At 34.5% G+C, this 9,807-nt stretch overlaps 1 protein-coding gene across 1 annotated transcript in view; it reads left to right on the top strand.

The window, feature by feature from the left end:
- MIB1 (MIB E3 ubiquitin protein ligase 1) overlaps positions 1–9,807 on the top strand; it is a 135,012-nt gene that overhangs the window by 21,929 nt on the left and 103,276 nt on the right. The window lies entirely within an intron of this gene.

Raw genomic sequence — 9,807 nt, 5'->3', positions numbered from 1 at the left:
AAAAAAAAAAAAAAAAAACAAAAACAAACAAAACTGTAGATTGCGCTGAGAAAGATAAACATCATTACAATATTACCTAGGATTACAATATAGCTAGTATTACAGGCACCTACCACCATGCCTGGCTAATTTTGTTTTAGTAGAGACTGGGGTTTTACCATGTTGGTGAGGTGAGTCTCGAACTCCTGACCTCGTTATTTGCCCGCCTTGGCTTCCCAGAGGGCTGGGATTACAGGCATGCGCCTCTTTGCCTGACCTAAATCTGTAAGTTTTAATGTCCTTTTTTGTCTCCTTGGAATTTTGACTTGAAGTACATTTAAGAAATGTGAGTGTTTGACTTAAGATGTATAATATTGCTTATTATTAGGTTGCATAATATTATTTTGCATAATATTTTGATTTCTTATGCTCTCGTTTCATTAATATTTGCATTAAATGTCTTCTTCCATCTAGCCCCTTTCAGTGTTTTTTTTAATCAGTAGATCTCAATTAACTTTTGTAGAAAAAAAAGGTAGATCTTGGTTTTTAAACTTTTAAAAAACTTATTTATTGAAAGTATGTCTCTTGATTTAAAAGTTAATTTTATATATGTATTTAAATAGTTTTCTGAAAGAGAAAGACAGCGTTATAGTTTTAATTATTTTATTGGATTCTTGCATCTTTGTTTCTCTTTTCCTCTCTGTCTTGTTTTGTGTCTTTAGAGTTTTGTATTGATAAGCTTTTACTTATTTCTAATTTATTTTTGTGTATCTGTACAGTTTTTTTTTTTTTTTTTTTTAGTGGTATCTTGGGGGTTACATAAAACCTGTATAAAAAACAACCAGTATATTTTTAATTTGGTTCAAAATAAACTCCAGTTGAATAAAAAAATTTTTTTCTTACATATGCCCTAACATTTATCATTGATGTTGGTAATTATATATATATATATATTTGCTCTCTTTGCAAACTTCCTCTCCATGGTAATTATATTTTTACATTGTATATTCATTAACAGATATTTCTGATTTCTGTACTTGTATTTTTCAAATACTAGAGAATAATTTAAAATGTTTTCTGCACCATTATGCAGTGCCACAAGATTCAGTTTTTTTGTATGTGCATATCTTTCCCTGAGAATAATGTATTTTTATTTGATTATGTGTTATTTTCTCGAATTCCTTTACTTTCAGTTTAAGAAACTGCTTTTAGCATCTTTTATATGTAGGAAATATGGAATATGCAGTGCCTATATACTTTTTCAGAATTCGGTTGTTTCGGAAGGTTGGGTTTTTTTTTTTTTTTTGAGACTGAGTTTTTCTCTGTTGCCAGACTGGAGTGCAGTGGTATGGTCTTAGCTTACTGCAGCTTGCACCTCCCAGCTTCAAGTGATTCTCCTGTCTCAGCCTCCCACATAGCTGAAATTACAGGCATGTATCTGCATGCTCAACTAATTTTGTATTTTTAGTAGAGACAGTGTTTTACTATGTTGCCCAGGCTGGTCTCAAACTTCAGGCCTTAGGTGATCCACCCACCTAGCTGTGAACCACCACATTCAGCTTAATTATGTTTCTTCTTAATAACCAATAATCACTTTCTATGATTGTTTTATGTCTGTGGTACAACAATCTTTCTGCTGCTACAAAACTTACCTTTTGTCTCAGCAGACTCAAATTATTTAAAAGAATACCAGTATTTCAGAACTTTATGTAATGAAAGACAGCAAGCAGTGTCTGTAAAAGACCATATCATTCAGAAATAAAGATGTATAAGGCAGTATTTTACTTGTCTTTTAACAACAACAAAAAAATGTGTGTAAAGAACCAAGCTTGGTACTAATAGATTGTAGCTGGTATTATTAATAACAACAATCCTATTTTCATTAATTTAGTATTTCTCAAGAGTAAGGAATGTGGACTTTACCAACCAGCTGGTAGGTCACAAAGGCTTTGCCCTCATTAGGAATTTTAATTAGAGTTGAGGCAGTTTCTAAAACACTTAAGTATTTTGATGTGCAGAGAGAATAAGATGGACTGTTGGTTAACCCTCCTTAGTCTCTAATACTTTTTGTTACATTCGTTTTGGGGTTAAAGTTGAATGAATCCATAAATTAGAATTTCTTGGTTTGTTGCATGACATCAACAGTTATGTCACAATAACTAATTACATTTTAATAATGGTTAATGACTTGTAATTTTTTTTTTTTTTTTTTTTTTTTGAGACAGAGTTTTACTTTGTCACCTAGGCTGGAGTGCAGTGGGGTGGTTTCGGCTCACTGCAGCTTCCACCTCCCACATTCAAGTGATTCTCCCACCTCAGCCTCCCAAGTACCTTGGACTACAGGCGCATGCCACCACACCCAACTAATTTTTATATTTTTAGTAGAAACAGGGTTTCACTGTGTTGGCCAGGCTGGTCTCCAATTCCTGACCTTGTGATCCTCCCACCTCGCCCTCCCAAAGTACTGGGATTATAGGCATGAGCCACGGTGCCTGGCCAACTTGTAAATTTTTTTTTAATGTTAGGTGAAATCTTAGAATTTGGGAAAGTTTAGGGTATAGCTAGGTACCATACTAGTCTAGTAGAAATTTTTTTTTTTTAAAGTTTTAAAATTTGTTACCTAATATTTAATATATGCAAGTGAATAAATCAGTAATATAACCAATCCCCCTAGACACAAAACATTACTAATACATTTGAAAACCCTGTGTAGTATTTCTCACTTGCATTCCCTCCCTTCCTTGCCTAAGGTAACCAACTGCCAGAAATTAGTTTTTATCATTCCCATGGGTTTCTTTATATTATACGTTTTTCTATATTTGTAAATAATATATATTTACTTTCAACACTTTGTATGTATTCTATATTTTGAAAAATTAAGCATTTCAGTGAAGGGTATGTCCATGTTGAAGTGCGTGGCTGTTGAACACTCATTTTAGATATTCCATTGTATCCCTAATATGTATATCCATTCTCTTGTTATTGAACGATTATGTTGTTGACATTTTCCATTTGCTGTTATACAAAGTGATAATTTAGAGATTTTTGTTTTGTTGTTGAAGCACTTTGTATGTATTGAACTGCTTATAGTGAAAACTCTACTTTTCTCTTTCAGCCATCATTTCTACACAGAAATTTAATATTTTACTTAAATAAATCAGTATTTTGTGAGTTTGAGCTATTTTAATTGGGTCTCTTAAGAAAGTAGTTATTAATCTTAAGCAACATGTTTTACTATTTTTATTAAATTTTCCAACAAAAAGACTTCATCTATACAGATTCTCTAAGTTATTAAATTCAGGCAAGATGCCCTTAAAACTCAGAGCAGATGGTCATTTGAGTATTAGTAGAATGAGTCAAAAGCTGTCATCAGGTGGTTCATTTAACGGTGGCAGATGTCTTCATAAAGCTTAGCAAAGGAAAAGAGCATTAACTCCCTAGGGTAATATGGTATTCTATAGAAAGGAAAAAAAAAAGAACTTGATAGATTCAGTTAGGGAATTAAATTTTATGAAATAAAAATTTTAAGGAAAAACTCTTGCCTAGGGCTAATGGTTTTAGATGAAAATGAATTGGGTGGGTGTAGTAAGAAAAACAAAAAAGCTACCATAAAGTAAGAGATTAGTAAAATGTTGGTCTTGTTTGTTTAATGCCCTTCTGTTTTATGTTTTCTTTAAGTATCAACTTTTGTTTTAAAGTCAATTAGTTGTATTCTCATTAAAAATTCTATAGTGCTCATTTTGATAGTAGAATGGGTTGCTTTGTTTACATTTTTCAATTCTTAGTGTTAGTCTGTTTCACAGCTGTTCAGTAGCTTTGTTGGCATTTGAACTGTGGGAACCAAGAAAGGATTTAGATATGCTTTTGTGTGCATTAATGGTTTTCCTGAAGTATTCTTTAAAACCATGAATTATAGATTTTTTTTTAACCAGTTGTCATTGTGTGTTTAAATGGTTCCTTTTCAAGAAAGCCTATATGTAGATTATGAGCTCATGACTGTTATCATTGTATGTTGTGGAAAATGAACTTAGAAATGAAAAATATGTAAATGAGGCAGTAGTTGCAAATTGGACTTTTTTCGTATTGTTGAGTGGGGAAGTTGGGATACATTTTCCTTATGTCTTTCATCAATCAACTCACATTTGAAGAGCTGCACAGTCAGTCACTGAATTCAGGATAAACCTCTAACTATGCAGTAAATACTGATTTGTTTAGGCATTTTACTTTTTTGTGATGATGGAACTAAATCAGACCTATTTTAGACCTTGTTCAGAAACTTAGCCATTGTGTGGACATTTACTATCATTGGTATTTGCTATTATGATATTTTTCGTTGGCCTTCCTTAAGATATATGGTTATTAGACTCTAACTTCAGGCATATGGCAATGAGGCTGTTTTAAATCCATATGTAATCAGTTCCATGTAATGTTCATTTTTGAAAAATAATTCTACAGTTATTTCTATATTATTGCTTTTAACACAAAAGTTTACAAAGTTAGGTACAAAAGTATTCTACCTCAAAGTTTATTTATTTATATTTTAAAAGGTAAATTGTGAAACTCATAAACAGAAAAAGATTTTGAAGAACTGTCATAATTGGTGCACGGCTATTAAACTGAATATTAAATTTTCATAAAACTACCATTTTTAGAGAAATGCCAACAATAACAATCCATTTAGTGAGTGTTTTAAAATTCACATTTTAATACTGAAATACAAGTATACCCCCATTTAGTATAGGCATTATACACAGTTCTATTCCTGGAAAACCAAGTGTGTATTTAAAATGGAGGAGAGGCATGCCAGATGGCATTTTTCAAAGATGGCCACACCAATCTTCATCCCATCCCACATGCTGTTCTTAGGAGACAGTGACATTCCACCTGAAGAGGCTGCTTCCCTCCCCCAATGGACCTTGGTAGACATTTGTAACTACCTCAATTAATAGATTATAGAGGAAGTGACACTGTGAATTCTGAGATTTGGTCACGAAAGACAAGGCAGATGTTGCCTGTCTGTCCATGTTTGTCTATCACTCTCTCCCCTCTCAGGATTCACACCCTGCCTGCACAGGGAGCTCTGAGCCAATGCTGAGAAAACCGTAAAAGTGCTAGTTAAGAGTTGAATAGTATATTTTACCATTTTGAGGAAGGTCTTTCTAAGCATGAAACAAATCTCAGAAGTCATACACATGCCGATGAGAGCACACATAGACAATGTGTACCCAGAAAACAATCTGAAAACCCTCACCAAACTGCTAACGATAGGTGGGAGTGCATGGTGCGGGGGTACTTTCACATTTTGTTCTTTATGCTTTTGGGTTGTTTAAAGTTTTACTATAAGTATGTTGTTAATTTTATAATTTAAAAAAGAAAATAAACAAGAAATACCAATTTATTCCTCTCAAATTGGCAGAGATTAAAAATACTGCCTCAGTGCATGCTAAAGATATGTCAAGAAAGCCAGTCAGATACTGCTGAAAGGGAAATATAAATGGACACAGTCTCTATAGAAGGCACTTATAGAGTATTTCAAATGCCTTCAAAGACTTTGACCCTACCCTCAATGTTTTAAAAAGGCACATTCAAAGAAATTTGTTTGTGGCGGATAGACAAAAAGTTGACATAACCAATGTTGAAAATATGGGACTAATGGCTGAGCACAGTGGCTCACACCTGTAATCCCAGCACTTTGGGAGGCCGAGGTGGGTGGATCACGAAGTCAGGAGTTCAAGAGCAGCCTGGCTAACATGGTGAAACCCCGTCTCTACTAAAAGTACAAGAATTAGCTGGGCGTGGTGGTGCGTGCCTGTAATCCCAGCTGCTCAGGAGGCTGAAGCAGGAGAATTGCTTGAATGGGGATGTGGGAGGCGGAGGTTGCAGTGAGCTGAGATTTCATCACTGCACCCCAGCCTAGGCTACAGAGTGAGACTCCATCTGAAAAAAAAAAAAAGAAAAAAGAAAAAAGAAAATATGGGACTATTATTTGTAAATTATGTTAATCCATAGAAGGAAATTCTATGCAGTTATTAAACCCTGTTGTAGAAGAATTATTACTGACATGATAAAATATCATTTTATAAAGTAGTTTTCAAGGGATTGCAATGAACATTTTGTATCTAAATTGCATAATACTTGTAATATATAAAAGCTAGAAAGATAATTCCCTGGATGTGCTGATGGAATTACCCTTTGTGGTTTTCCAAGTTTTTACACTGAGTGTATATTAATCTTAGGAAGCAGCTGAGTGAATAGGAGAATTTAACGTGAAGTATAAGTATCAGAGATGCCATGTATGTCACTTTAAAAACAAAAACATGAGGGAACCTAAGCAAATCTACAGAAACCAACTTTTAAATTACTTTAGTTACTTTAGTAATATGGTATAAAATTGCTATTTAGAAGTTTTTATTTCTTTTAATCTTTTAATTCATAGATGAATAATTAAATGTTCCCCATATACAGTCTCTGAAAAATTGAAAACTTTTATTAAGCTCTTTGATTTCTGTATAAGTATTGCAGAGCTGTCTGGGATAGATGATGATTTTGATTATGATATTATTTAAATAGATGACTAGTGCATTTATTTACTAAATCTATGTTAAGATGAAGTCCAGTACAGTTCTTTATATGTACATTTTGCTTTAAAGTTTTTCAAAGTGTGTTTTACCTATCACTTTCTTTCCATTTCTAGGACTTTCTAACAATTTAGCCTCACAATGTCTCTTTCCATGTGAAAGGGTTTTCTTAATTTATAGATGAGAATATTGGTCCCAGAGTATTTAAGTTGATTTTGAATATTAAGTGGATAGTAAGTTATACAAGTAAATTCTTAAATCATATATGCTTGTTTTTACCATTTGAGGTAGCAATTTAAATACTGTATTGTATACAGGTTAGGAATCGTGTCTGATCTTGTTAATTTCTAGCCTGACTATAATTTATCTCCAAGTCTCTGGCTGTATTGCATGTTCCTGCTAAGCAAAGTCATTCCTGGTTCATTGAACATATTCTGCTTTTCTGTGATTTCTTCCTTTCTTTGAAAGATCTACTCATCCATCATTTTTGTGGAACTCTTCCTGATTCTTTTCCTATTTATTTTCTCAGGCGAGTTTCTATCAGTGGAGACCTCAACTTGCATCTTTTTTATTTTTATTTTTTTTAGAGATGGGGTCTCGCTATGTTGCCCAGGCTAGAGTGCAGTGGCTATTCACAGGCGTGATCCCACTACTGATGAGCACGGGAGTTTTGACCTGGGCCAGTTCACCCCTCCTTAGGCAACCTGGTGGTCCCCCACTCCCAGGAGGTCACCATATTGATGCCGAACTTAGTGCGGACACCTGATTGGCATAGCACACTGCAGCCCAGAACTCCTGGGCTCAAGTGATCCTCCCACCTCAGCCTCCCGAGTAGCTGGGATTATAGGCACGCTCCACCGCGCCCGGATGGACTTGCATTTTTAAATTAGATGTTCTTACTTATTTTTTGTTGGTGATTCTCTTCTTGTTTTTAAGCAGAGCAGTTCTGGATTTCAGTTTATTGTTTAATTGCTAAATATCTCTGATACTTAAACTGTTTTCTCTTGAATGATCTCATTTAGACTTTCTCATTTATATCCTCTACATCTTTTGTCTTCTGACCCATGGCTACCAAGTCCTAAATATCTCGGGAGCCCGTTTCTCTCAGTTTCTACTGTTGCCATCACCTTAATTTAAGCTACCATTGTCTTACCTCGACTGCTACGGACTTCTTTTAACCTGAGTCCCTTTCTCTAGCCACTTTTAGTTTTTTCATATCTTTTTTCTTCACACTACAGTGGGAGTGATATATTTTTTTTTTGTTAGAGTTTTCTTAGTTGCTGTGGCTGGAGTGCAATGGTGTAAACATGGCTCTAACAGTGTTATTTGAAAGCAGCAGAGGGAATGCCTGCAGTAGGAATAAAGAAACAGTTCTGAATGAATCAGTAGATGCTCATGTCTGCTGTCCTCTGTCCCTACAGTCAGGCATTTATGTGGCAGGAGACTGTAGAAGGATTGCGCATAAAACATATTTGGTATTGGGCATAAAACATATTTGGCTTTTTTGTAATCCACTAGGTATCCCAGTTCTTTCAGGTGTTCTTTCTCTTCCTCCTCCTTTCCCTGCTTCCTTCCTGCCTGCCTTCCCTCACTCTTACTTCCTGATCCTTGGCCTTCCCCTCCCTTTCTTTCAAAACAGGCATATACTCAAGTTTGGCCCTTTAGAATCTGGTTAGCTGAATATAGATAATGAATAACATAGGTTTTTTTTTTTCTTCTTCTTATCAGGAAGTAGCAATAGTATAGTATTTAGTAATATGACCACTTTTGTGCTTTATTTTTACATATATAGCATGTTATTCGATTTTTAGAACACGTTGTCTCACCTTTAAAGAATATATTACATTCTCCAAAGGGGATTGAGGTTGTGAGAATGAAAGGGCTCCTTTCTTCTATTTAATTATGGAAATTTTCTAAACAGATACAAAGAGGAAGATAATGTAATGAACTCCCATGTACCCATGACCCAACTTCAGCATGGCTAATCTTGTTTTACCTAAATCCCGATTTACTTCCCCTCTATCTCCCTCCAGTTATTTTGGAAAAAAAAATTAAATACTTGTGATAAAATGACCCTTTCAAAGGCATAAAAATAGCTGCAGATGGAGTCAGAACTTGAATCCAGGAGAGTGTGTTACTTTTTTTATTTTCTTTTGAGATGGAGTCTTGCTCTGTTGCCAGGCTGGAGTGCTGTAATGAGATCTCGGCTCATTGTAGCCTCTGACTCCATGTTTCAAATGATTGTCCTGCCTAAGCCTCCCGAGTAGCTGGGATTACAGGCATGTGCCACCATGCCCAGCTAATTTTTGTGTATTTAGTAGAGATAGGGTTTCACCATGTTGGCCAAGATGGTCTCGATTTCCTGACTTTGTGATCCATCTGCCTCAGCCTCCCAAAGTACTGGGATTACAGACACTGCACCTGGCCAGAGTGTCACTTTTGCACAGATAATACAGCCTTTGTTTGTTCAGCATTGAGCATCCAGGATGTGTTTATAAAGTAGTGACACTGATGTTGACAAGCCACACATTGTTGAAAAAAAAATCCTAGTTTTAATTTATTGAATAAGTGATATTAATATAACAATAGAGTAGTAAAGGAGTGTTACCCCCAATTATTTCACCTGAAAATGAAAGTTATTTTCATTACTTATATTGTTACCTTTTATAGTTCTAATGTCTGTCTCATTAATCCATGTGATTAATTTTAGTGGAGATAATTTTACCAAATGTTTGTTTTTTTCTAAAGGTTATTATTTCTTGCTCGCTAAGGGGATAAAACTCTTGTCAATATGTAAGGGTGGTAAATGCTTAAGTTAATTGATAGTTTGTTTCCATGATATGAGGGTAAAATGGTCTTTTCTTTTGGAGTAATTGTTTACCTAGAAAATAAGTTAAAATTCTTCCAAGAATTTCTGAGGTTTTGTAGTTTGAAACATCTCCTTAGTGATAAAGGATTCTTTCTTTTTCTGCATTGAACTTAAGTTCTAGTTTGTAGATGAGAATGAGGAAAGAGTTACTGAGATGTGTTCTTTACTGATGAAAAAGGGAGCAGAGGGAAAATGTTGTAATTTGCACTGATTAAAATAGTTGAGATCCATTATCTTGAAGCTCTGTGTGTTAAATTTGAAATGTTATTTCCCAATTTATTAGACTTACTTGTAAAATGTTCTGTTCTTATTTTTTCTCACATGGAATAATATTCAAATAAAAGATGTGTGATTAATCTAAGCATGTGTCCTTTTTTTTTT

This window comes from Cebus imitator, unplaced genomic scaffold, assembly GCF_001604975.1.
Source record: "Cebus imitator isolate Cc_AM_T3 unplaced genomic scaffold, Cebus_imitator-1.0 Scaffold12, whole genome shotgun sequence".
Lineage (NCBI taxonomy): Eukaryota > Metazoa > Chordata > Mammalia > Primates > Cebidae > Cebus > Cebus imitator.
Note: the sequence above shows the minus strand (reverse complement) of the source record. Positions and strands in the feature narration are given on the sequence as shown.